Below are 23,720 nucleotides of genomic sequence, written 5' to 3' on the forward strand. Positions count from 1 at the left end.
TTGCTTCAAAGGCTGGTACCAAAAAACTGTCCCTAAATGAAATTCACACTGCGGTTATTTTTGTATTTACTTCTTTGACCTGCATTCTTGCTTTGTTTTTAACTCCAACACCTGAGTTGAAGCGTACTTAGGACTTTCTGCTAAAGGCGCATTTATATTGCTGTTGGCGGTGGCCATGTGCTATCAAACCCCTCAATCTCAGTGCTATCTGTGACCAAAATTCAGAGGAATTAACCAGAACAGCCTTCCAGAGCTCTGGTGGGCTTTAAAAGTGAATAGAGCTTCACAATATATTGTTTTTTAGTTGTTATCTTGCCGCGGAGTCGTTCCATGAGATCATTGCCAAATGGACATATTAATTTGCCTTTTTTTTCCATGGCAGGGAATCAGAGCTTTTTGTCCCCCATAGTTTCAGTTACATATCGCGAAAACAGATTTTCCCAACTCTGTAACTATTTTTATACTTTGGTGCTGGATATTAATGGCTGAAGTAGTTGATGTGATGAGATGGAAAACCAAAAATCAAGGACAGGAATGATCATATATAGGGATATTTTTTCATGTCGATATAAAGCTGACCTTTGATGTCTGTATGACTCACTGGATGACATGAAGGATACAACACTCAAATTTCATTCTGCATCCTGCCCAACCTCAGATGTTCCAGCTTGGTTTCTATTGACATTTTGATGAATAAAGTCATGCATACATTTCACCTAATGTGGTCAAAGTAAAGCAGACCAGTCTTCCATGCCACTCCAATGATTCACCATATAATCCCAAGCCAGTATCTTGGAGCTCTTGCATAAAAGGCCAAGGTATGTATGTGACCAGTTATGTTCCTAGCATTGGAAAAGCTCAGGCAGACTGTCTCGCCTTTTTCGATAAAATATTTCAATTATATGAGATATAGCTTCTGCGTTGCAGCAGAGGAAAATATAGCTGTGTAATCATTCGAAGCTCAGCGCTCCTTCCAGTTTCATTACGACAAGATCAAAGTCAGTGGCCAACAACCCCCCCCCCCCCCCCCCCCCACCCACACAAACACGCTCACATACTACCCCCACATGTCTGTTCTGAGACCGAGGTGAAGGGGAAAACCAGAGACTTCAAAGGCTAGACAGAGAAAGTCATTTCTCCTTATCTTAATTGATGCCCAATTTCAATAATGATCTTACACTTTGGGACCACGCCGGGAGAAGGGAGGGAAGGGGGCGGGAGATGGAGGCACTCAGAGCTCCGCAGCTGGAGCTGGGACCTGCCAATCAGACTTCCCTACCTGCTTCCAGGCGCGGGATTGGACAGTGACGAATGATGTCATAGCACTTTGTTTATTTCACATTTGGAAGGTGGGGCCTGAATTCATAGAGCGTGCAGTATGTAGAAACATGAAAGCAATTTGCTGAAGCTCTGGGCTCAGTGTGGGCTACACACACACACACACACACACACACACACACACACACACACACATATAAACACGAAGGCCATCTGGACTTTTATGTGGCCAGTTGTAAGTTTCGTAAAACCCAGTGCTGATTTGTGCTAATGTGTCATATCAGCAAACCGATGCACATTTTACAATCAGTTTTCATCAGAGATTCGGACCGTTGTTGTCATAGCAACCTTGGACGGTTTAAATTATAACCTACGGCAGAAGGAAAAATGAGTGACATTTTAAGGAAAATATCTTGTTCATTTTAAGAGAAACATTATTTAGGTTGTGTTCAGTAAAGCTCAAATCAGACACATCCGTGCATTAAGCTGTATTCATCATTAACGCACAGCAATGGCGTTATTCATTGTAATAGTGCAAAGTAAAGACGGTAACAGGGTTATTATAACATATCACTGTTGTCGGAAGAAAAACTTACACCTCCAAAGTGGAAACTTTACAGGAGAAGGAAAAAAACTCCTTTACTTTGAATGTCGGTCAATGGAACCAGAGTTTTTCCCAAGTTATTTTGGGCCATTTCTTTCAGTCCATTCATCATTACATTTACATTCAATGTAAAGGACAACAGGCATTTTCAAATTATGTCAAATACTGAAAAAGGGCAGCGATGCATTATGTATCATAACAATCACTGGAAAAACAATAACTTCACTGTTTTCAGCATTTTGTGCCAACCTGCCAAATTTACACATTTCTGTCGAGAGTTTTTATGATTGCAGTGTTTGTAACACCCTTTTGTTGGGTATCTGATTTTTCACTCTTAGCTATTTTAATTGAAACATCTTGTTAACTAGGAATATGTTAGTTTCAACCCTTTTCCCAAGAACACACTGATAAACTGAACTGCTGTATAGAACATATGAATATATGTTGTATGGAACACATAACCCCTTAACAATCCAGGCTGATTCCCCACTAAGGCTTATTAATCAGTAGCTACAGGGACTTCAATACGAACTAATGGAACTATTCCTAGGTTATAGAAGTATGCAAAGACACTCATGGGTCCATGGCTTGTTCAGGGGTGAACAGTTATTTAAAGCTTGTCCAGCACTCTAGCTTTGTTTTAGCCTCTAGCCAGCAATGATGTCGACTCTACTTTAGAATATGAAACATATTGATTATTGATGACTTAATAAATGCTTAATAAACTCTTAGTAGCTCTAAAAAAGTTAAAAAGTCACCTGACACCACCCACAACCTATAGAGGATTCAATTGTTGCCACTTACCCCTAATAGATGTGAACTTATTAATAAATGTTCAAATATTAGGCCTCAAGAAAGCATTTTTTATGCCTTATGATAACTTACAACACCATTATTAATGATTTTTAGACATTATGTGGCTCCAGTTATGTACCAATATAGGTCATAATGCATAAAGCTTAATGTATAGAGAGTGAAGCATTTAGAAATGTATAAAATGGGCTTTAAACTTATGTCCATTAATATAGCAAGACTTTATTCTGAGGCATTATTGGCCATTGCAGTATATCAATGATCAGTTAATCGTGACATGTTCACCCAATGTAGCAGCATTTTCAAGTGATATAAAAAAATAATCAAAATAATGATGATAATTAATCTAACCAGCCAAAATGTAATCCATAAAAGAAAGGCGTGTATGTAAACATGTATGTTTATAAACTGTCTACAGTCTTTCCGCCCCGGGACTGTGTCAGGACGTACTACCAGGTTCCTTCAGCTCTGTCATAGAGCACAATCTCTATACGCTTTAAGCACTCTGACCTTTGGCCTGACCCATTTGGAGCGACTGGAGCAGTCCTCGAGACCGCACTGGCTAACAGCTGCCACTGCCAAGAACAATAAACAGCCCATCTCGCCTTAAGAAGTGCTTTGTGGAGGAGCTGTCCGATTACGCACTAGCCATTTTCTTTCCAAGGCTCCTTCTTCAGTGTGGGTCTGACTTTTACATGTAATTGCGCTCCTGTTAATACAAACGGGTCAGCTTAAAAACACTTAATAATGTATGACGAGCACAACAAAACAAATAGGAATCCAGCACGCATGCATTTGTGTTTAGGCTGCAGGTAGAACCTTCACGCTGGATCTGACTGATGGAAGTTGTTGATATTGATATACACACAAAGAACAAAAGATAGAGCTCATTCAGTTTTAGCTGTGAATTCTACAAGTGCTTTCAAGGCATGTGACACTGAAGATGTTATCAGAGGCCTTAACAAAGAGAAAGCGTCTTTGTTTCCTGCGTATGTGTGAGCAGTGACCACAGCCAAGCACGGACACCCAGTAAAGCTTGCAACCCTGTAGTAATTGTACTAATTTCTAGCTTTGATGGTCCAGTGCTTTGCAGAAGTCAGAGACCCTTTCAGTGTCTATATACAGGGAGATTCACTCAAAAGAGGCCCCAAATATTTTGTAACTCCCGTTAGGATGAAGCAAACTGAACCAAAAACAATTCGCTACATACCTTGATGCATGTGTCATCAATTTCATCACCTGTGATGCTGGAAGTGATTTCCATTTTCCGCCAGACACATGAAGGGGTGATGATGGGGATCTGCACCCGGAAGTTGCAAATGTAAGTTAAACATTGTCACGGCTGTCTGGCACCTACCTCATCGCTCTGACGCAGGGGCAACCTGGCTGGTTCAAAGCTCCATAAACTGATGAGCACATTGCACATGGTTTCGTTCGGATTGCTTCATCCTAGCAAGAGTTATTACAGAATATTCAGGGCCTCTTTCGAGTGAATCACCCTGTATTATATATTTTAACACCAAGTATAACTTCTATGAGTTTTTAATTTGTCCACTGTTTACTTTTGTGCAGCTTCTGGCACTTTAAAACTTCCATCCTTAAAACCAACCAGTTACAGCTGTGTGCTCCCAACAAAGGCTTCCCAAAGGACTCACTGATATGGTGTTACTCTTCAGACACATTCACACATGTAACTACCCAAACTCAAACTAAAGACAATATTTCTGAGTAGATGTGAGGCAGCATTGAAAAATGACATGTTAAAATCAACCGTTTCCAAAACTTGATTCAAAATATGATGATATAGAGAAAATGAGCCCCAACCGTACAAATCCTGATGCATCACCAAGACTGTCCTCATCAGATAAACGGCACTTAAAGCTTTCATCCTTGAGAGAGAGGAGAAAATCAAGCTGCTTCGGATCTGAGAACATCCACAGGTGTTTCTGTCCGTCCTTCCACTGTAAGACGACAACTCAACTGAGAGAACATGCAGCTGTCAAAAAGAGAAAAGGAAATAAATGTGTGAATCAAACAAAGACACTCCTGATGTTCTCAGAGCAATGGACTGACCACCACAGAGTCCAGTGTCCTCTTTAAGACGAGTCCGTCGAGATAGCACGCCTTCTCAATTTATGAGACCCGGTCACTCTGACCTCTGGATAGCCCCCCACAGTTGTATGGAAACGCTACGTAAAAGCAGTTTTGCACCTCTGAGCCACTACTAAACAAACGTAGCTACCCTGGGACCTCTTTCTATAACTAACAGCTCCTGTCACCCATGGCAACCTGACCGGTGCTGGCTTCAGTTCCCTATAGCAGACTTGAGGAATCTCATGGAGCCAAATGTGCAAAAAAACAGCCCTGCTGTTACCAAAGCACAGCAACAAGACTATTTCAGGTAATTCATCACCAGCAACACTGTTAAAAAGCACAGACACTGCATTTACATTCTGTACTATAATATCTACAATGCATGTACAGGGTCTAATATTTTAGCCAGCTCTCCTCAATTTGACTTGACACATTGCATTTGTGGAATGAGGCGTGCAGTAATAAACAGAACTATTCAACAACACCCCAAGGAAGTGATTGATATATGCAAATTTTCTTTCTTTTTTCCACCCAGTTTTTCTGGATTAAGGCCCAGTAATGGTTCTTTTTTTTTCCCGCTCAAACTGAAGCAAGCCAGGCAGCGTTCAGTTATCCACTCACACATCAGGGCAAAGCCGAGACAGCACTCAAGATGCTGGACTTCCAAAACAAGGGTGAGGGGGGAAATGAAGGGCAGAAAGACAGGAAACAAGAGGGAAAAGAGGAAAAGTTGACTGTCAGACCCTTTTCCACTGGCCAGTGTTTCACACTCTTATTCTTTCTCTCTTTCTCCTTTTGTCTTCGTCGAATCAAATGTCACAGTGTTGAATGATTAAATAAGGTGATGCTGTTGTTCATTGCTCTGACTTAGAAACAGCTTCATGTGCCATTTATTCTGCATCAGATCGCAGTGCTACTGGTGTACATCATGTGCCTTCCAAGGGTTTAACTAACAGACGTCACTTGAGCAAACATAGGACGGAATAGCTCTTAAGAAGGCATTGGGGATTCCCCCGAGGAGGAAATGGCAGGAGCATGTCAACAAGGACATGTTAAAAACAGTAGTGAAATGGAGATTTGGTCTCACCGTTAACTGAGAACGTAACTAAGAGAAAGACCATGTAAGCGATTCCAAAGCCGGAATTTCGTCTAAGGGGAGCCTGGTTGTAGATTAGGGAGGGGGAAGCATTTTGTCCAAGAAACATCATTACAGTGACGTTCACAGCCAATAACTAGCCAACTATCCTACTTCATTACAGGACTCTTCATCAATCAGAGAGAGAAAATCTGAACTTGGAAGCACTTTGTCGCTGTCCTCTCATTTAACTGCCTAGCTGTTAACAGCTGATGGAAGACCACCACAGGTTCTGGTAAATAGCCAAGGTCGTAGATGTCTAAGGCAAACGGTTAAAGATTGCATTTTTCCTGGTTCTTATTCACAGTGTGCTAAACATTATTATTGTGCTTACATGTTGCTGTTGAAAACAAAGCCATGTCCTGTTCTTTACTGCAGACTTGCTGTAAAACAGTGACAGTATGTGACCGACGACAGCGCACAGCCATGTAAATGTTGCCATGGTGATAGCGGCTGACAAAAATCGGTGGTTGCTTTTGTTTGTTTAAGGTGGAAAAAACACACAAAGCCAGTGCCTTTTGATTTGATCAGTTTTATAAGAGTTATATGCTTTGTCTCCATACTATAGCAACAATGGTACATAGCACTGACATATGCTGTTTATCTGAAGGAGACTGAAAAGCACGGCGCTCCGATTCATTCACAACTTCGGTGTTAGGGGCAAGGGGTGAAATGGGATTGGGCCTCAGTCTCCTCTGGCCGAACGCGGAAGAGTTTCGTTCGAAATTTCATCAAACACTGAGCGGTTGAGTTAAGTCTCTTTTATTGTTTTAGGACAGAAACATCAGCCTAAATGATGCGTCTCAAATCGGAATTGAAAATGTCAGATTCAGTGTGTTTTTTTAGCTGTTCACACAAACACACATCTGTGTGGTTGGATAGTGTAGTGGGTAACACCTCTGCCTTCTACACTGTAGACTGGGGTTCAATCCCCACCTGGGCAAACACCCTACACTAAACCAATAAGAGTCCTTGGGCAAGACTCCTAACACCGCCTTGGCCTGCCTGTGTAAAATGATCCAATTGTAAGTCGCTCTGGATAAGAGCGTCAGCCAAATGCCATAAATGTAAATAAGGAGAAAAGGATCAGATTTTACCTGCTGTGTAAACCTAGCCTAAGTGTTGACCCTATTAGTGTCACACTTCTGATCCATCCTCGTAGATGCCACACTACGGCCAGGAGTCCAAGATAGGATAATTGAACTCCTTCTCTCTCTCTGAGTGGGAGAGATTACTCTCCCTCTCTCTATCACTCAGTGGGACGTTGGCTAACATAAGCATCTGTTAGCTGACACAACAGAATTAGCAGTTAGTGTCCTCCTTGACGTGTGGCTGCGGCAAATTTGGCCATGACTATATAATCACATATACAGGGAGTACATTTCCAAATATTTCAAAAAAGTTATACTACCATACACACATTTTGGCCCAAGACAGTACAGGGCGTAGTGTATATTACACAGCATATGATATAACAGTCCTCACAATTAGTCTCCCTGTATTGACACTTTTTGCCTGTCAATCCACAACTTAGAGATGAAACTGCTATGGGCCTACTTTCCTTTTATGAATTGTAAATAAACCTTTTTTTTTGCTTTGTCAGTCACTAAAGCTAAACATAAACATAAATCATGAAACTGGAGCGTAATCACAGTCGAGATCATGGTATTGTCGATGTTGATAATGGGAGATAAGGGTGCTGTTCTGCTGCGCTCACGGACGTGAGCCTGAAGGCAGAAGACCTCTCACGTATTGCGCAAGTGCGAGAAGCCTATAGCGTCTGAATGGAGACGTAAGGTGAGTTTCAGCTCCAGCGCTGAGGTTTTCAAGGCTGTCAAACATGGTTCCTTCCTTTAAGTCTGGAAAGGGCAGATGTATGTACCTTCTCTCTCTCTCTCTCTCTCTCTCTCTCTCTTTCTCTCTCTCTCCGTCTCTCTCTCTCTCTCTCTCTCTCTCTCTCTCTCTCTCGCTCTCTCCCTCTCTCACCATTCAAAACGTGAAGTGAAAATTCCATCAGATAGGCATTTCCTTTTCTGCTGCAGCAATCTGTGCAAGCCACTGGCTGCAACATTCTTATCTTATCAGCACTCAAGATCTCAGGCCTGTCGTGCCCAAACAGGGAAAAAGAGGCTGGTATAGAAAGTGTGATTTCTGCCCTCCCACCACAACACACACACACACACACACACACACACACACATTCTCACAATGTCACACTAATGGAAACACACTCACAATTTGGCATGCTTCTTGCATGTTTGCAGCATCTGACGTAATAACATACCTGTGCCCCGTGGCTTCCTCATGCATTACATTAGACACTGACAGGAGATCTTCAGACGTACACAATACCTCTTTCTCCTCTGCAGACTCCTCCCTACCCTGCACGCCTTTTGTGCACCAGTTTCAAACACACATTTTTCTGTTTCACATTGAAAAAACAAGAACAGACGCAAGCAGGAAACCAACAGGACATAGTTTCTAGCTCTAGTTGTTTTCCCATCTACAAATATGGTTCTTCAAGCGTTCTGTAGTGAAGAAAAGGGTAACACCTCGTTTGGATGCTCCATAATAGATTCTTTGCAGATGCTCAGACTATCTTTAAGCAGCATTCAACAAAATGAGACAAAGGTCTCTTGGACTTTATTAATTATTATTAATCTTGCTAATTAATGCTGACTTTACAATTGCAGCCTAAAGGTATTATTATTATTATTATTACTATTATTGTTGTAATACCATATTTCATAAATAAAAATGCAGCTCAAAGTGCTTAACAATGGCACATAAAACAGTACAAAAGAGTAAAAGACAATGGAGAAATTAGAATAATTGAGAATTGAGTTTAATATATTGGAATACAAAAATCACAATGTAAACAGAGGTGGGTAGAGTAGCCTAAATCAATACTCAGTTAAAAGTACTGATACCTGGGTAAAATAACAACACAAGTAAAAGCATCTTATAACTACTATAACTTATAACAAAACAACCTGAGTAAAAGTAGAAAAGTATCCGGTCAAAAACTGCTTAAGCATTGAGCATCATGTAGAACTGCAGTGGAACATCTTAGTAGGTCCAGCATCTAGTAGCATAGGAATTAAAGTCTGTAGGGCTCTATTTCTCTGCTTTTTTTTTCTGTGGATTATTTTGATCTAAAATGAAGTCAGAGATGTGATCGAGCACAAAGTCGTACAGATTTAGTCAGAAAACAAAACAGAATGAAATTGAACACAAAAAGGAAGTGGTGACTAAATATGAACAGCTTAAATGTAACCTGTCCTTCAGTAAATGTAACTGGGCACTACCCACATCTGAATATAAAGCATGGTACGTTTGCCCAGGCCACACTTTATTTATTTGTTTGTTTGTTTGTTTGTTTGTACTATGGTTATTGTGATGCTTCCAGCTGTCTCTCATGTAAATGGAAAATCAAGTGCAACCAGAACTACAAAGTTCTGTTTGGGTCCATTCAAACCTTTAAGTTGTAAACAAGTCAACATCCTCTGCATAGAACACAGTTAACACACTTCCTACAAGATTTCGTGAACAATTTCTATATATATATATATATATAATGCCTTTTGTTTCTTTTCTCTATATGCTAAATTCAGCAAATAAACTGTAAATATGCATTAAAATGTGCAAAACTTTGTTTGCTGTAGAGGATCTATTAACTTAGTTATGCTTAGTAAATGAAGTAGGCGTGTCATTTGACCCGTGGCTGCTGAAAGTTAATAAACTGAAGAAGAAATATGTTGATGTATTTCGTTCACGTGGAATTGATGTTCATTTGAGTAACATTCTTTCACAGCAACACTTTTCAGTGCAAATACATTTTTTCTAATACTTTTGCACAGTGCTTTAAGTTTCTGAGTGTGTGTGTGTGTGTGTGTGTGTGTGTGTGTGTGTGTGTGTGTGTGTGTGTGTGTGTGTTATCTGCAGTGTCTGTAGTGGCTGAGATTGCCCAGTTGCTGTGTTTCCCCTCTGGCCATTGTTCTGGAGCTGGCAGGGCAGTGGGCGGACCCCCGACGCTGATGGACAGAACAGCCGATCGGCTGACGTTTCCTGTGCAGACTCACACGGCCTCGTACTGTTTAACTTCGAGCTCTCTTATCATGCCTGACAACCCCCCCACACACACACACAGCAGGTCTGGAGCCCACTGCTGCCTCACCAGCATTACAGGAGTATTTGAGGAAGTGTGGCACACAACGATTGGACACAGTACACACACACACACACACACTCGCACAGGAACACACACAGTGAAGCCCACCAACGTGCCTGCAGACTCAGCATTCAGTCAAACTTAAAAATGAACGCAATTACCCATGCAGCAGAGAGAGAGCAAGAGAGAGAGAGAGAGAGAGAGAGAGAGAGAGAGAGAGAGAGTGTTGATGAGAAAAAGAAGAAAGGAGATGAAGACAGTGTGTGAGAGAGGATTAATTGCTCAATCAAGATAACTCGCCAGAGCACAAGGTGGAGGGGCACGGCGAGGAAAATCCATTTACTGGGTCAAAGTGTAATTAACCCTGCTAACCTTCCACTCCTCTGGCCCCCCACATTAACTACACACACACACACGCCCCTTCACAAAGGCGCACAACAGTTCTGACATTAATTTCAAGAAAATGAGGCCTTTAAAACGCTGCTAAGTCAAATACTGTGATATGCATTTAAAAACAAAGAGCCTCACTATTTTGGGACCTATTGAAGAATTCCACTCACTTTTCTTTAATTCTGCCTAATTCAGCAGTTGAGGCGTAAATAAAGTCATTCAGAGTGGTTTGGTGTGAAATGGTTCACTACGGAGACACTCATTGACTCGGATTTCTTAACAGTGATGGTGATAGAAACCAGGAGGTCACAGCAACCACAACACAAGTGTAGCTCTTTTATTTACCACCAGTACCGCTACATGTCTTCTGAGTGTATGTATGCTGACAAAGGCAGTGGTAGTGATGAATCAGAAAAATAAGGCTTCTTTGGGGACTAATTTGCCTTATAGCCTGTTGCATGTACGTCTCCGCAATGAATAGAGTTTAAAATTTGTTTTAGGTCAAAACTCTCTCATAAAACTACGGTAAATCAATGTGCAGACCTCAGGCTGTATATTCCCCACCATTTCATGTCATACATTTCTGTGATGGAACTTTCAGAAGCATTAAACTCTTCAGACGTCTGGTTCCTATCACCCCCACTGTGAACAATGCTGACTCTGTGTTTCTCTAGAACAGAAATGCAAATTATCGAGTAATCCTATGAAGTAATGTAAGTCAAGTAATGTCAAATAAAGTAATCATATACATCTTAATTATCTTATTACTTTACCTACCTGGCAACTTTTATTCCTATAAGTAGCATCCGGAAACTCCTGGAGCTAATTACTGGCTAAAATTGCTAAACTAGTTCTCATTAAAGCAAATTTCACAAGTTGAATAACTATTTATGGTGTTTTGGTTGCAAAAGTACTGAAAACCTCCACGCAAGGGTTCGTTTTTATGGCTGAAACTAATCGATATGAAACTGCTCATTTGCTTTCACTACCAAAAAGCCACAAAATGATCTTCACCTTACAATGTGGAATGCAAATGAACTAATTGGAAACTTGTTTAGCCTCTAATTAAAATGACTAAAACTTTAGACTGAACATTTTCTGGAACCTAAAGGAAGAAATGTTGCCAGTTATACACTAATACCTGAAATTAGAGGGTTAAACTTCAACAATGTGCCTAACAAGGTTTTAACAAAATGTGTATTATTACAACTAATCATTCAGTTATTCATGAGTTATCACATGGCAGCTATGTAGTATTGCAGGTCATAATGGAGGGAATAGCAAGTAAACAGTTTGGAAGTTTTTAATTAGGGCTTTATTGAATTAAGAGCAAGACTTCCCAATATGTGTTCTTTAAAGTAAAGTGACATCAACAAAAGGAAAATTGTGGCTTCCACTTTTGGTCCTAAATAGATTACCTAACTATCTGGGAAAACTTGGTTGATTCTCAACAGTATTAAGGCCTGTTTACTGATTTTTAAAAAAAGCATGCTAAGTTTTGAAAAGAGAAACATGCACATTAATATCCAAACCTGATGGACTATATTATTATTATTATTATTATTATTATTATTATTATTATTATTATTAGCAGTAGTCATACTTGTAGTGGTAGAAGTAGTGGTAGTAATGTTCGTAGTAGTGGTAGTAGTAGTCATGGTAGTAATAGTAGTCATAGTAGTAGTGGTAGTATTGGTGGTAGTAGTAGTGGTAGTAGTAGTAGTGGTAGTAAAGGTGGTAGTAGTAGTGGTAGTGGTAGTAGTCGTAGTAGTAGTAGTAGTGGTGGTAGTAATGGTGGTAGTAGAAGTGGTAATCATAGTAGTAATGTTATTATTATTAGTAGTAGTAGTGGTAGTAGTAGTCATGGTAGTAATAGTAGTCATAGTAGTAGTAGTGGTAATAGTAGTGGTAGTAGTGGTAGTAGTAGTAGTGGTAGTAGTAGTGGTAGTAGTAGTAGTAGTGGTGGTAGTAGTGGTAGTAGTGGTGGTAGTAGTGGTGGTAGTAGTGGTAGTAATGGTGGTAGTAGTAGTGGTAATTGTAGTAGTAATGTTATCAGTAGTAGTAGTAGTAGTAGTGGTGGTAGTAGTAGTAGTAGTAGTAGTGGTAATCGTAGTAGTAATGGTAGTAGTACTAGTAGTAGTAGTAGTAGTAGTGGTAGTAGTAGTAGTGGTAGTAATGGTGGTAGTAGTAGTGGTAATTGTAGTAGTAATGTTATCAGTAGTAGTCGTAGTAGTAGTAGTAGTGGTAGTAGTAGTAGTAGTAATGTTATTATTATTATTATTATTAGTAGTAGTAGTAGTAGTGGTAGTGGTAGTAGTGGTAGTAATGGTGGTAGTAGTAGTGGTAATTGTAGTAGTAATGTTATCAGTAGTAGTCGTAGTAGTAGTAGTAGTGGTAGTAGTAGTAGTAGTGGTAATCGTAGTAGTAATGGTGGTAGTAGTAGTGGTAGTAATGGTGGTAGTAGTAGTGGTAATTGTAGTAGTAATGTTATCAGTAGTAGTCGTAGTAGTGGTAGTAGTGGTAATTGTAGTAGTAATATTAATAGTAGTAGTAGTAGTAGTAGTAGTAGTGGTAATCGTAGTAGTAATGGTGGTAGTAGTAGTGGTAATCGTAGTAGTAATGTTATTAGTAGTAGTAGTAGTAGTAGTGGTAATCGTAGTAGTAATGGTGGTAGTAGTAGTGGTAATCGTAGTAGTAATATTAACAGTAGTAGTAGTAGCAGTAGTGGTAGTCGTAGTAGTAATATTAATAGTAATAGTAGTAGTAGTGGTAATCATATTAGTAATGGTGGTAGTAGTAGTGGTAATCGTAGTAGTAATATTAATAGTAGTAGTAGTAGTAGTAGTAGTAGTGGTAATCGTAGTAGTAATGGTGGTAGTAGTAGTGGTAATCGTAGTAGTAATGTTATTAGTAGTAGTAGTAGTAGTAGTGGTAATGATAGTAGTAATGGTGGTAGTAGTAGTGGTAATCGTAGTAGTAATGTTATTATTATTATTATTAGTAGTAGTAGTAGTGGTAGTCGTAGTAGTAATATTAATAGTAATTGTAGTAGTAGTGGTAATCATATTAGTAATGGTGGTAGTAGTAGTGGTAATCATATTAGTAATGGTGGTAGTAGTAGTGGTAATCGTAATAGTAATATTAATAGTAGTAGTAGTAGTAGTGGTAATCGTAGTAGTAATATTAATAGTAGTAGTAGTAGTAGTAGTAGTGGTGGTAATCGTAGTAGTAATGGTGGTAGTAGTAGTGGTAATCGTAGTAGTAATGTTATTAGTAGTAGTAGTAGTAGTAGTGGTAATCGTAGTAGTAATGGTGGTAGTAGTAGTGGTAATCGTAGTAGTAATGTTATTAGTAGTAGTAGTAGTGGTAGTCGTAGTAGTAATATTAATAGTAATAGTAGTAGTAGTGGTAATCATAGTAGTAATGGTGGTGGTAGTAGGGGTAATCGTAGTAGTAATGTTATTAGTAGTAGTAGTAGTAGTAGTAGTGGTGGTGGTAGTAGTAGTAGTAGTGGTAATGGTAGTAGTAATGGTAGTAGTAGTAGTAGTAGTAGTAGTAGTGGTAGTAGTAGTAGTAGTAGTGGTAGTAATGGTGGTAGTAGTAGTGGTAGTGGTAGTAGTAGTAGTGGTAGTAGTAGTAGTGGTAGTAATGGTGGTAGTAGTAGTGGTAGTGGTAGTAGTAGTAGTAATGGTGGTAGTAGTAGTGGTAGTAGTAGTGGTAGTAGTAGTAGTAGTAGTAGTAGTGGTACACAGGCTGTACAAATTCTAAAAACTTAATTCAAAAAGTTTACTTCATTCTTACAGCAATAAAAAAGCTATATTTTACATCAAACTGTGAGAATGAATACATTAGTAATGCCATCTTTCACATCAAGTCCAAAGCTAAAGCGAATGTTTAATCTGAGCCATCTTGACTTTCTGCATTGTAAGTGTGCATCAAAATTCAAGCTGCCCAACAGGAGCTCCATTGTCATGATTGCAGTCTAAACAAGTGGTAGCAGACCAGCTCAGCTCACTTCTGGCAGAACACAAAACTGTATACAACAAATGACTTGACTGTTTACAGCCTATTTGTTAGTTTATCCAAATGTATTATAGTCTGTTCTTAGTGTGTACCCAGTCCGTGCGTCTGTCAGTTAAAACGCCAGAAATTCATCATCGTTACTACTAGAGGAATCCATTGTTCCATCCTGTTTCATCGTCTTCCTGAGTTCCCAGAGTGTTAATAAAACAAATCAAACTTGGTGTAAATAAACCTTTAGGGTTGGAGTTAGGATTGATAGCACAGATAAGGTCTATGCGCAACAAGCAAGATTTTTTTTTCTTTTTATAAAAATATGGATGTGTTTTAATGTAGTGGAGCCTGTACATTGTGTTGGATGGGTGGTATCTCCAGGTTGAGGCTCGGGCACTCATGCTATAGAATAAGGACATTTGGTTTTCTAAATGACTTTTCAGTGAATGGTTCCTCAAATAGCAATTTTTGGAAATAAATATTGCAGGTGTGAGGTGGTTTTTTTCCCCCTCCTTTAACTGTAAATCTAATTCAATTGAAATATAACTTTTCTCTAGATCAAGAAAACTTTGGAAGCTCATTTTTATGAGTGTTATTTTCTTCCATATTCCTTTTCTGTGGAGGCTAATGTTTGCCAAGGCACTATGTATTGATCATTCCCGTGCCTATTAGATCCCAGTCGTTTTGGGCTATTTGTCTGTACGTGAAGGGTCCCTGTCCAGACGTTGTTATTCCGAAAGCCCAGTGGTCTGGCTCTGGCTGCTGCTGGGTGATCTAATACCAGCAGCAGTGGCAGTGGCTGTGGCCTTCCACTCGTGTCCTAGCACATCACGGCAGTGTGAGTTTCAGCACCACTCACGCATTCCAGCAACGGCTCCCATTACACGACAGGAAATCTAAGCCCAATCATCCAATACGAAGTGAGGGCGAGATACACTGTGAAAACAAACAAAGCACCCAGCTTGTTGATTTAATGCGTTTGCGCACACGATTGCTGAGAAAACTAGGGGCTCTGCCAAGAAAGGAATACCACGTCCCACACTTTCTCTCTCTTCTATTTGTGGATAATAATGATTAAATCCAAGTTGGATTACAAAATAAACACGCTTGACGTGGATTTGCAGGTTATTTCAGTAGGCGGCCGTCAAGGCCCTTTCTAAATAACCGATTTCAGCGCTGGAGGAGAACTTGAGAAGCACTGTCACTCATGTGTTCAGCTTGGTAAAGCCTGAGTCACTTCCAGGGGGTTAACGAGGGCTGTTTTAACCCAAAAGGCATGCGTGTGTATTCGCACTGACCCTAGAAAAATGAAAATGGAACTTTTTTTCCTTTTTTAAGAATGTCAAGTGCACTGCTCCGGTATGTTAGCAGCTAAACGTGCTTTAGCTCGAACTATTCACTTTCAATTTCCACACGCGGGCTGAATTTCTCATCAACTGAGTTTTAATGCCTGTCAAGCAGAAGCTTGACTTTTCCACCCCTTTACCTACATGGAATGAGTGGCTAAAAATAAGACTACGTTATTTTATTGGGGTCAACACTAGAGATAATTTCCATGATATATTAGTGCTTTCAGAGAAAAACTTCATATCTCGAAAATGATGCATTGAACCAAATGATACACTGAACCAAATGATACACTGAACCAAATGATACATTGAACCAAATGATACACTGAACCAAATGATACATTGAACCAGACCGAAAATGAACCAGACTTGTTCCATGTAAAATTCCACGTTTCCATGTAAATTTGGGCCATTTCTTTTGGTCCATTCACCATGGAATATATACACAATGTACAAGGGCATTTTCAAGTTGTCAAAAAAATGAAAAATGACGACAATGGAGGCACAAGGTTTGTTTTGACCGCAGTGATATGCTGTTGAGAATGAAAAAATAAATGGAAATGACACTAATAGTTTGTGTAAAGCATTGTTGACACTCTAAACTGCACTATACAGCTCTATTGTATGAAAACTAGCCCAATATAAAGCTCTAGAAGCACAGGTTGCACATCAGGCTGGACATTGCTGCTGTCTACTAAGCCAATTTCTGTTAGAGTGCTTATTATTTGTGGCTTCCAATGTTTTAAAATACACATATTTATACAATTTTCTCATTTAGTGAAAAATTTATGATCATGATTCAGAGTTAAGTGGTTTTCGTGGTAGTAATGACAGTAGTATGACTTGATAGACCACCACTACCTTCTGTAAGCATGGGATATTAGCTAACCGAGCCAGGACACTAAGTGGCAATGCAAGGGGAAGTCCAGTTCATTGCTTATTGTATGACATCACACTAGGGAGAGGGGAGAAAGACGAAAAATATGATAGAGAGGGGGAGAGAGAGAGACAGAGAGAGAGAGAGAGAGCTCCTACCATTTATCACCAGCCACCGAGCATGGAGAGAATCATAACATCCTGACAGGAAGATCTTGTGGAAAATAATCAGATGGGCTTTGATGAGAGACTGTGCTCCCTTTTCGGACACACTCCAATCCTGCACACACTCACACATCATGTGCTCCATGACCCTGAAGTCCACCGTCGCACTTCTGCTGGTTTTTTTTTCTCGTTTTTAATCACATTTTTCCTCTGACTGAGCTCTTTTGCACAGTAGGTATTGTGATCTCCAGAGAAAAGTACAGAGAGCTGGTAAAGTTAATAATTGAACTTATTCAAGGCCAGATTTTTTAAGTTGGTCACCAATGATGCATTTGCACCCATGAATGGCGAGTCCGAGTCAAGACCAGCACCTGGACACATCAAGTGTCAAGATCGAGACTGTAGTAGTTGAATCTGAGTCAAAGACTACAGTCCTACAACTTTGCACTGTAACCTTTGGAAGCTAATGATGGTGAAGTTCCTCTCCGCCCTTTCTTCTCTAAACCTCATTCAGAATCAACCAATAAACATCAACAAACAAAGAATTCCCTGTATAGCCATCGTGGAAAGGATCAATTAGATCTTCAACCGACAGCAAACAGTTTTTCTTTAAGCATGTAGAGAAAGGAAGTTTTTATCTGGTTGAAATGTATTTGTTATCTGATAATGATAGAAAAACAAGTTCAGTTTCCACTCTGCTCTGATGGAGGCAATGCTCTCGGCACTTGGGTCCACCTCACACTGAGACTGAGACAAAGCCAAGTCAAAAATAATGTTGAGACCAAGACAAGACCATTAATTTATGGTGTGAAGACTGAGACCAGACTTTTGCACTATTGCAATGCCACATAAGCACTTTTTGTTTCCGAACATAGAGGTTCTCAAACCAGTTCTTGGCCCCCCCATCTAATACACAATGCATAAGGATAGAGCCAAAACTGTGGACTGTCTGAAGGGCTGTGAGGACCATCTTCAGAATCACCAAGAGAACTATGCCCCTCATTCACCAACCATTCTTACGAAGAAATGTCTTCATAAAATTCTGCTTATGCAGTTTTCACGAAGATTCTGGTATTCATCAGTGTTTTCTCATTTGTGATTTATTCTTGGGTAAGACCAGAATCTACACACACTCAGGAGCACAAAGGTGCGAGCAGTTCTGAGCAGGTCATGAATCTCACGTAGACGTTTTCCGAGGACGCTTCTCAAGAACGAATTTGAGAAGAAAAGCTTTTTAAGATGTTGGTTAATGAGGCCCAGTGTTTGAAAAGGGAGCTGGTGTGAGGAACTTCAACAATTGAAGGGTTTGTATTAGAGCCTTTACAATGTGGAGGTTATTTCAAAATGTTAAAGGTTCATCATCCTCACACATCATTTACCAAGAGATCCAAAAGAGATTCTTCCGTCATCTTGCAAAGAACCCTTTATTTTCAAAAGTGTGGGTTAAGCCCTTGAACCTTGGGCTCATCTTACATTTTGTAATTTACCAATCAAACTTAAAAACTAGAGATGTGCAGTCCTTAATTTGGTATGCAACCTTTAGAATATGAGGTGGTTCTTTAAACGTAAAAGGTTCTTTACACTCTCACACCTCATTTAAAGCCGTGATAAGTGAAGAATACGTGAAGAAATGTCGGTTTCTTAACTACTCAATAAAGACTTCTCTTCAAAGCACTAACTGGTGGTTTCTTTTGCCACTGATGTGTGCTGTTCTCTAACCAGGCCTCAGTAACTAACCCTTCTTTATTTGACTTGTCAGAGACCCTGATGAAAGACCCACTGGGCTGCTTATCAGCAGAGCTGTCAAACTTGACTAATAAAAAGTGACAAAGGAGATGACCGTGTTTTTCCCCAGACCACGTCTCATTCAGAAACAAAGCTTTGGTCCTTCCTGTTTCAGCGAGCCGGCGGTGCCTTCGCTGCCCTTTCCCTGCATGTGTGTCAGACTGGACATTGTCTTATCTCAGGAGGGCACGAAGCTTAGCCGAGCCAGGCCTAACGTTTCCTATTTTCACACCCCCGAGCACCTGCCCTCTGCGGAGCGTGACGGGGAATGCTGCTCAGAAAAGAACAATAAGTAGAGGCCCACTTCACGGACATGCTTACCTGAGGGAGCTCCTTGCTCCAATCCTGTCAATCAGCCACAGTACAGCGCAGCCCAGACATATCCTGCCTGAGGGAGCTGAGGTGTTTATATATCATCCCTGCTTTAACCAAAACGTCTCTGTTGTACCTTGGGAACGGTATCATGGGAGAAGGAAACAATGTTCTTAACGTTAATGTATGTTAAGCATATTTTATGTAATTTTGAAGCAAGATTATTCATCTACTGCTCATTAAACAAAGTAAAGAGAAGCTCATGTTTCCAGATTTTGTGAGAAAAGTGGAAAGCTGAAAAATTTGACAAAATGTTACCAAATGTTAAAGTTTTGGTGAAACTTATTGGACAACATCTGTTCAACATATTAAAGGCTAGGTTTATTTTATAATTGTAAGGGATTAAACAAGAAATGTTGCAAGTGTGCATAAAAAACCTAAACGAAAAATCCAGAAAGTCAAACAAATGCCAACAAATTGGCTTATTTAAGGTGGAAATGTTGAGTTATCAACAAAACGAAAACAGACAGTGAGCAAGAGTCGTGAAGTAATATCTTCAGGAATTTCCACACAACAATAGTGAAAACGCTTTTCCAAATTTTTGGAAATGTGCTTCAAATGTGTGAATCATTTGACTGGAAAGAAAGCTGTCAAGCTATTATCGAGGCAAAGCCTGCTTCAGGCAAAGAAAGACACTTTGATATACACGAAGCTGTGCTGAAGGTCAATATATCTCAATGAAAATAAACCTAAATCAAAAGCAATCCTGAGAAAATCCCGAGTAAGCCAAGCAAGAACTTAGCGATAGGTTAGTTATGGTGCACGCATGTCCCTGTTGGCCACAGTAAAACATATCAGCATGTAGAATCACAGCTTTCAGTGCATTACCAGCTTTTCTATCAATGTATAAAAAAGATGCTTCCTTTATTGTTACATACAGTTAAATGTCTTTCTTTTGTAATGAGTGTGCAAGTTCATTCAGAGTGCAATTTGGAATAATAGGACCTTATTATTGATTAGTTTGATCTGAATAATCTGAATAGCAATAACATATTCCTGATAAAAGTAGTTTCTGAGACAAAATCCAAGAATTTTCCACTTTGTTACATTACATTACAAGCTTGTGCCTATCAAGTAAATACAGCAATAAAACAGAGAAATCGTGTTATTTCCCTAAAAGAATAGATTTGCACCAAACATTAACAGTTCAAAAACAGCAGTGTGCTCAACTTTTAATGGAGGGAGTATCTTGGAGTGAACTTTTATTTTAGTTTTATTTTATGTGCTTCTTTCTTCTTTGTTCTCCAGGACGACTGTGTGAATTAGTAGGGAGCATTCTGCAGTATATGTCATCGTTGATGTGTAAGTCTGGATGGTGATGCTGAAAAGAACAGAGAGTTTAGCTGTAAATCAGGGATATTTCTGACAAGTCAAGCACCCTCAGTCAACGTCCTCACTAATGGCTCAGGTGCATGGCAGAAACGCACGCAGCCTGGCAGGATCCGAAAGGTGAACGCCATCAGGTGTTCTGCACAAGAGCCGTCGATTGTTTCACAAAAGCCCACAAATTGTCAACATGTCAAAGCTGCGTTTGGCACGCATTCCAAAGCGATTTTCCTCGCTCTCGCTGACAAGAAGCCACACGCTTTTTGGAAGCGATTTGCCAAATCCATTGTGCTAGCCGATCATATATCAGTGAGTATGACAGAATTTATGTGTCTTAGTGTTAAATGAGGCGAGCGCTCCACAGCGCCCCCATTAGGTGGGGTTCTCTGAAGTAAAAGTATCATTGAAAGTATTTCTCACCGGCTAGGTTGCTATGTAATTAGTGTGTGGTAGCACCTATAATTAGAGTCTTATGCAAAGCATGATGACAAGAAGTGGTGGATTGGCACAAATAGCCCAGGGGGACTGGAACACTAGTACTTCTGTCACTGAAAGACCAATTGGTTCTTTCTGTTTCAGGGGAGATTTTAGCATTTTGGCCTTAAATATTTGGTTTTACTCATGAAATACGCAATAAAGATGAGTTTCTTTATCCTTCTTTAGGAAGTGAGTATGAAATATGATAATTATTGCGCACATCTGTGGCCAGAGTTTTATTTTGGGGGCCTGGTTATAGGTTGCTAGAAAGCATTAGTCCCCAGGGACACTGCTGTAGAGAGGTTGAACTAACCCCAGGCTTTTTACATACTAAGGCTTGCTTATCCAGCACAGGGGCGTAAGTGCAAACTGACCGAGCTGTTCTTACATTATAGAACTGGTAATGAAAATGTGGGCCTGTTGGTAGGCCCTGGCCATTTCAGGGGTTAAACATTTAATCATATAGTTACTGTAATAGTTGATAGAATAACACGGTTTGCAACGTTATTATTAACGAATGATTATTTTTTAAACCTTGTTTTCCTTATCGTGGTCAAGCCCATTGACCACAGTACTGTGCAAAAGTCAGAGAGCACCATTCGATTATTTTATCTCCAGTCAAAAAACAAAACATATGAAACAGATATATTAGTACAGTGTATAAATTAGTGTCTATATATATATATAAAATGTATAATATCGCTGTTGTCGGGACAAAACATCACATCTCCGTTTTTGACATTCTTCAGTTTTTTACATAATTAAAAAATATGCATTGTCCTTTACATTGTGTGTAAATATCATGATGAATGGACTAAAAGAACTGACCCCAAATGAGTAGGAATGACATCTGGTTCCATTGACTTACATATTGAAAGTAAAGTATGTTTTTTCTTCTCCTGTAAATTTACTGTTTTGGAGGTATGAGGTTTTCTTCTGACAACAGCAATATATATATGTATATATATATATATATATATATATATATATATATATATATATATATATGTATATACAGTGCTAACAGTTGCAAACAGCTTTTTGTTCATCAAAGTTTATGTTCAGCGAATGCACGAAACGACAGTTATATATTTTTAGACGGATCAACAAAGGGCCCAGGAAAATTTGTTACATTAATAATTTAAAAGAATATTACAAACGTTGCTCATAACATCAGATGTTCCAATACGATGCTGCATTCAGTCCGACGTGTTCCTCCATGCATTTGCAATACATTTCTAATATTTTTATACTCGATATTTTGCCTGTGGATTTTATAATTCTGATTGAACATTTCATGTAGGTGATCGTTCTGTAATGTATTTATGTAAATTACGCTCACATGTTATGTGTCTAAGAAACATAGCATATCATCTGTTTTTCAGACACCCTAATTTGAAAGGCAGGGCTCGGTTCTGCTGTGTGATGGAGTCTAGTGAGCTAACAGTGAGAGCCCAGAGCTAACCTAGGACTGTATTGTCTTTCACTTCGTAGCTGAGTACGGACCAGAACCTTCCTTTATCTGTGTTTCTTCTGAGAACTCCCATGCTACAGTATTTTCAATATTTACTATGTCAAGACCTCAAAAGTTCAGTCTTAGAAGTTGATTGCGTTTGCTGCTTCTCGTAATTCAAGTAAATCCCAACACCTTCCTTGAGATCCTGTCTGGAGTGGCGCGTTTTCTTCTTCATCTTCATCTTTTCTCTGGAACAGCTTCTTTTCTGCTATACATTCTTGCAGACTCATTGCTCTGAGTCGTCGTCTCACAGTAGAAGGACGGACAGAAACACCTGTGAACTTTTCTTGAGATCTGAAGCAGCTTGATTTTCTCGTCTCTCTCAGAGATGAAAGCTTTAAGTTCTGATGGGGCACTTTGGTTGCCACTTTTAGATTAATTTGATTAGATTAAGTGACCCTTATTAGTCCCACAACGGGGAAATTTCACCTCTGCATTTAACCCATCTGTGAAGTGAAACACCACATACACACTAGTGAGCACACACACACTAGGGGCCAGTGAGCACACTTGCCCAGAGTGGTGGGCAGCCCAATCCGCAGCGCACGGGGAGCAGTTGGGGGTTAGGTGTCTTGCTCAAGGACACCTCAGTCGTGTGCTGTCGGCTCTGGGGATCGAACCGGCAACCTTCCGGTCACAAGGCTGGATCCCTAACCTCCAGCCCATGCCCACTTTTATTTATTTAGGCAGGACACAAGGACGACAATGCAGCTCGACAACTTTGAGCTCGTCCTGTATTATTCAGATTCAGATTCAGATTCAGATTCCTTTATTGATCCCAGGGGGAAATTGCATTTGTTACAGTTGCAGCCATTTATGTAAAAATAAACACTTTACTAATAATTTAAAACAATATATAAAATTTACAGTATGTACATCAGATTTAAGTACTCAAGTTATAGGAGCACAAGGTGAAATATAATTTTTTAAACATATTAATTTGCATTGGAGTCCTGTTTTTAGAAGGGGTGTAGTCCCTGTAGCTAGACATTATACATAAAGACCAAACAATGTACATCCTGGCCTAACCAACACTCTGTCACTGCCATTTGAAAAGTTGGCCACCTCATTTTTTATACAATTAAGTTGATCGTAATATCACCGTGTAATGAATATTTAGTAGCTTAAGTTGAGTACTTGGCTCCTGACCTCAACCCCACCGAACACCTTTGGGACGAATTGGAATGCTGATTGCGTGCCAGACCTTCTCGTCCAACATCAGTGCCTGACCTCACAAGTGGTCTCTAAACCGAACGGGCACAAATCCCCACAGACACACTCCAAACTCTAGTGGAAAGCGTTCCAAGAAGAGTGGAAGCTTTTAAAGCCATAAAGAGGGGGCAACTTCATTTTAA

The sequence above is a fragment of the Pygocentrus nattereri genome, chromosome 2 (genome assembly GCF_015220715.1).
Source record: "Pygocentrus nattereri isolate fPygNat1 chromosome 2, fPygNat1.pri, whole genome shotgun sequence".
NCBI classification, from domain to species: domain Eukaryota; kingdom Metazoa; phylum Chordata; class Actinopteri; order Characiformes; family Serrasalmidae; genus Pygocentrus; species Pygocentrus nattereri.